The following is a 5,988-nucleotide window of genomic DNA, read 5'->3' as shown; positions in this document are numbered from 1 at the left end:
GGATCATTTTCAGCATGAGCAGGTGCTTCCATCCTGGAGGATGCAGGGAACAGGGCAGGAATCCTGTCACCCCCTGGCCTGGGAAGGTATGGAGCCCCTTTGGCAACACTGAACCTTTCCACATGGAACCGCCAACGTAACTTCCTCCCATGGAAAGAGCCAAGGAGCTCTCCTGCAGTAGCTGCCAGTAGAGCCTGGACTACAGGAGCTGGGATGTGGTTTTGCCTCTAAATCATGATGACTGAGTGCCATAGACTTCCCTTACTCTGAGTTCCTCAGAGTTCCCTTACCCTGAGCATCTGTGAGAAGCTGGTGCTTGAGGGAAGACAAGTTGTCCTCAGAGTTTTAGAGCTGACAAAGGTAATGAAAATACTCATTTTAGCTGGGCTTGCTTACATCTCATTGAGAAAAAAGGAAAGTGAATAACTGCTTTCAACTCACCGGTTAATCTGTCAGTAGTTGAGGAAGGTTATTCTTGATCCCTTTGTTTCTACTTCCACACTTGCCTAATGTGTCCATGTCATTGTATTCATTTGAGAGCTGCTACCAAAAAATCCAAACCTGTCAACCAAAACTCACACAACCCACAGTCCAAAACAACTGCTAGCAGTTATGGGCTAGGACAATGAGGGAAAAAAACCCAAGTGACTATTGTGAGCGAGGGCTTGCAAACATCCAGCATCCCTTGGGCACTGCTGGGGGCTACCCAGCCACAAGGACTCTGGTGTCTGGCACAACAGCTACAGGTTCTTGGAAAATGGGGAGAAAAAGTGCTAAATGGGAAGGATTTGTAAAGAGAAATAGAGCACACAGCTCCCACACGTCACTCCACCAGTCTGGGCACTGGTCAATCAGTCCACAATGGGCAACCATGGAGTGAGGAACCCAACTGATGTTGGAGGCACTGCCATGTCTTCATCCACCACACATCCAGTTCAGGCTGGGACAATTACACTGAATCACATGCTTGGCAAGGTGCCTTTACACTGACAAAAAAAACACTGTAAGGTGAAAAGAGTTCACTGGTAAAATCCTGACATTTTGGGATTGTGCAGGTAAAAAGCAGACAATGAATTTGCTTCCAAACAAGTTTTTTTTTTTTTAAAAGAGGATTTTTGGTTGTTGCTGGATGGCAATTTCCAGGAGATCTTCAGGCAAACTGTGGACACGGGTGGGTAGGTGCATGCTCCCAGGTTTGATTTGCTCTGTCTTTAATTCAGTAACACTGGAGAAGCCCCAGAGAAAGGGAAAGTTCTGGTTATGCTAGTAGCTAATAATTATAACCTACATAATTACAAGTTGATTGACTTGACGCTGCCCTTGGCCAGAAGAACTCAAAGTGAGACAGGGCTGGATAATAATGAAAGACTAGCTCATTGATTAGTCAAATATTTTATGGTGAAGAAATTCCACAGAATAGAACAACACAAACTCAATATTCAAACCCACCTTTGCTCAATGGTGTGGTCAGAAGTTAGTTGGTTGAAGTAACTACATCAACATTATGCCATTAATAGAGTTGTACTCCACAACTGGATAAAGCTACTACCCAGAGTAATGACCACTAATTTACATAGTACTTCATCATTATCTACAGCACTGTCAAGCTGGGACCTTAAACTGTGGACAGACAGATTTCACAAAGTAACAAGGAAAGAATCATGCAAGGATGCTCTTCTGCTGACTACATGGCCCAGCACAAAAGCCAAGGCCGTGAGCAGTAAAACCTACACCAGACTTTATCATCCCATTCCAAAGAGCACAGGGAAAACATGATGTGGGTAACAACAAGAGGGATAAAACCAAATCAATCTATTCACTCCCAGTGCATCACATAGCAAGGAGAGGAGTAAGCCAGGCTAGAAACCAAGTCACCAGTCCAACCCCAACCACACAGAAATCACCACAGCAAATACCAAAGAAAAGGATCATTACATATGTAACACTCACCTTGGTCTGGTCTTGATGTTGTCCCATCATCACTGAGAAGTCTACTTGCCATGGACAGAGAGCTATCCCAGTAACAGGAACCCCCACCCAGCACATCCACACTAAATCCCCCATGATCACTGAGAGCAAAACCAGCCTTTATATTATTAAATTCAAAGGCAAGACACTTGATGTCAACTCTAGAGGCAAGGGCACCTGGGGGTGATCTCCTAATGGTTTTCACCCAAGGTTGGCCAGGCTCTGAGAGAAGCCCAGGAGGAAAGTCTTTCTTGCCTGGTTGTGGGCATCATCCATATGTCAACCTTGACTCAGGGCCTGGGGTTTAGACCCCAGCACTTCAGACGTGTATCTGGGCATTTCAAGCATAACAATGAAATAGCTGCAAGAATTTATAGATTCATAGAATGGTTTGGGTGGGAAGTGACCTTTCAAGGTCACCCAGTCCAACCCCCTGCAGGGAGCAGGGACATCTGCAACCAGAGCAGGGTGCTCAGAGCCCTGGCCAACCTCACCTGGGATGGTTCCAGGGATGGGGCAGCAACCACCTCTCTGGGCAACCTGGGCCAGGGGCTCACCAACCTCAGCAGACAAAATTTCTTCCTTCTCTCCAGTCTAAATCCTCTTCTAGTCTAAAACAGGACCTGTCTCAACAGGCCCTGCTCAAAAGTTCCTCCCCAACTTCCTGGCAGCCCCCAGCAGGTCTCCCCAGCTGGAGCCTTCTCCTCTCAGGCTGCCCCAGCCCAACTCTCTCCTGCTGGGCTCCCAGCAGAGGGGTTCCCCCCTCGGGGCATTGCTGGGGCTCCTCTGGCCCCGCTCCAGCAGGTCCCTGGCTCTGCTGTGCTGAGGACTCCAGAGCTGCCCCAGCACTGCAGGGGGGTCTCCCCAGAGCTGGCAGAGGGGCAGGATCCCCTCCCTGCCCTGCTGCCCACGCTGCTGGGGGGGCAGCCCAGGATACAGAACCAAAATATTGTTTCCTTAAAGAAAACCCAACTTTTGTGAGCCATCCAGCCTGAGGCAGCCACCAGCACAGCAACCTTCAGCCCAAGTGGTCAAAGCTTGCTGGAGCTCCAAGCTGCTGAAGACAGGGTGTTATGGCAAGAGCTGTTGGGCAGCCTTAATGAATGGGTAATCTTTATCCTCAAGAGCTCTCCAGGTCTGCAGAACATTGCTAAACAACCCCCTGTAGCACCAGAACCAGAGATTCCTTCATCAATCTCTTGCCCACTGGCAATGTAGGACATACCAAGCTCAACCTCCCCTCCAGAAAGCCTCAAGCTGCTGTGAAGAAGGTGGCCCTGGGCTGACAGGAAGGACCCAGGGAGGGCTCAGGTCTGCACCTCGAGGAGTCCCCCCTCAGCCTCCCCAAGAAGTGGGACTCTCCTTGCTCCTCCCAGCCTCTACTCCAGCACTCCAATCCCTCCTCCACCTACATGGAGGCTCCTCAATACTCACTGCCATTCATGATATTTTCTGCTTCTATTTTGTTGGGGTTTTTTCTTATTTGCTTCCAGCCTTGGCAGGGTTTTCCCACCACCCTGCCTGGCATGTACTTTTTGGGGCTCTTTGGGCACGATAAGCACTGAATAAAATCTCTGGCTGGCGAAGCTGCGAGCAGCATGAACTCAACTTAGCTTTCCCATGATACCCAATTCTGTTTGTATGCTTTTATATTTCTTTGTAAGACAGCAGCAGGTTAAATCTGCCTCCATTGGCCCACCTAATATAAATTAACCCCCCTTTTTCCACATCTGATTTACTCTGCTGTCATCTTCTCAAATCTGGCTCAAACTACGTGGGCAGTAAAACCAGGTTGGGCAAACTCCAGGGCTGGGATAAATCTTTTTGGACTGAAACCCTTTTTCTTAGCACAGCAACACTTCCCTTCAGCCCCTGCAATGGGAGCACTGCAGCACATCACTACCACACAAAAACCTGGAGAGAAAACCCACTAAAAAGGGGCTACAACCCCCACCCCAAAGCCCCCTCTCTGCTACCACCAGATTCCTGCCACTGGGTTCTTTATTTGGCTTTTTCCTCTGTGTTTGTGTCTGAGGAATGACCCATTTCTTTTCTGCATTCCCCTTCCCAGTGAGCTGTAAACTTCCTTTTCAACCACTTCATCATGATTTTCTTCTCCACATTTTCCCTCCCCCAGTGCTTTCACTTCATCTGTCCTGATGCACTGGGGACCAGAATGTGGCTGCTGCTCTTTCCCCAGAGCAGCTTCAGCTCCATGTGCTGGAGAATATATTTAGTAAATCTGACAGGTTTAACCTTAAAAAAACAACTGAGGAAAGCACAAAAGTCGAAGTGCTACTTTCAGCATCCTCCACCCAATCATACAGCCCAAAGAATCACATCGTGGTATAAGCTACAACTGAGCAAGGCACACGGAAGGACACGAGACAGAATTTACGACCAATTTTCAGGCACGTGACTTCTTTTGGCACGGTGATAAATCACAGCAAGCCACTCAGATTGCCCCAGTCTGAGTCTGGCAACGAGATGCCATTCAGCTCTGGCCAAGAGAACAAAACCAGGGAGCCACATGAAAGCAGACCCACAGTTTTTTCTTCCTACACAACGAAATTTTACTGAAAAACACTAGGAAGCTGCAGCAAATTGTTTCCTTTCTCCCCAGGACAGATGTTTATAGAGGTTCTACCCTGATATCCAGGACTCGTGGATCAGCTCTTCCATTAAATCCATGCCCTTGCTGCTGGCAGCAGCAAAGCTGAGGATAATGCCCATTTTCCTAAATCATGGCAGGGTTCATGAAGCTTCCAGGCTGCCTGCAGCCCCACAAGCAAAATCTCATTCTGGTCTGGCTGTAGCTGGACCCCAGTCAGTTAAACAAGAATAAAATCCCAGCACCCAGATCCAGGAGGATCTTTCCTGCCAAGACAACTCTCCTCTGCATACTCTGAATTTCTTGTTTCTTGGGGTTTAGTTCCATCATTCCTTTTCAATCAGCTGATGGGAAGGATTTTGAGGTGAAATGGGGCTAATGCTACATCTCAGATGTTGCGTGTGCTGACCCCCACACAGGGTGGGTGGCTGGACACCCCTATCAGATGCTGCAGAGGAACAAGGGGTTCCTGACCCACCACAGACCTTGGGAGGAGATGATTCCTGTAACAGAGATGCTTTCTGCCCTCCAATGATTCCAAAAGGTACCTGGAGAACCAGCCTGGAGGGATGAGGAACATTCAGCTGGTGTGACTCCAGCGACCACAGGACCACAGCTTGGGCACATGTGCTGCAGGCATCAGAGAGATGAGTCTTCAAGCCATGGCAACCCATTTCCAACAGAAGAAAAACCAAGCCTAGCATCCTAAACACCCAGTTTAACATTCAGACCCAAGAAACTCAAGATAAAAGACATAAAATAAGCCTCAACCCAGGGAAGTCATTACATAGCAGCCCATGGCAGGGGCTGCACATCCTCCTGTGATCCTGTGCACTAATGTCACAAAGGCTTTTGTTTTTTGACAGAAGTGACAGTTTTCCACACCCCTCTGTACCTGGGTAACTTGAAGTCGCTTGACCTCTGTGGGCTGCCCACCAAGGTATCTGAGTGCACCAAAAGAGGACATTCAAACCCTTCTGGCAAACTCCAAAGAGAAGAAGTTTGCTGCCTGCTGAGTCCCTCAGGTCCCTCTCAGAAGCAGACTGCCAGCAGAGGAGGTGTTTCCACTGTGCACACGAAAACCTTCACCCTCCAACCACTGCAACAAGCTAGATTTTGTCACCAGCTTCCCTGGAAGCCAAACCAGATGCCTTGAACCCACTTTGAAGGATAGGTAGCATAGAATCATAGAATGTCTGGGCTGGAATGGACCTCCAAAGGCCATCAAGCCCAACCTCCTCGCCACAATCAGGGACATCTCCAACTAGATCAAACTGCTCAGAGCCTCATCCAGCCTGATCTTGAACGTCCCCAGGGATGGAGCCTCCACCACCTCTCTGGGCAACCTATTCCAGTGATCTGTCACCCTCATCCTGAAGAACTGGTATCTTGGGTAACTTGATATTTGA

The sequence above is a fragment of the Merops nubicus genome, unplaced genomic scaffold (genome assembly GCF_000691845.1).
Source record: "Merops nubicus isolate BGI_N331 unplaced genomic scaffold, ASM69184v1 scaffold1575, whole genome shotgun sequence".
Lineage (NCBI taxonomy): Eukaryota > Metazoa > Chordata > Aves > Coraciiformes > Meropidae > Merops > Merops nubicus.
Note: the sequence above shows the minus strand (reverse complement) of the source record.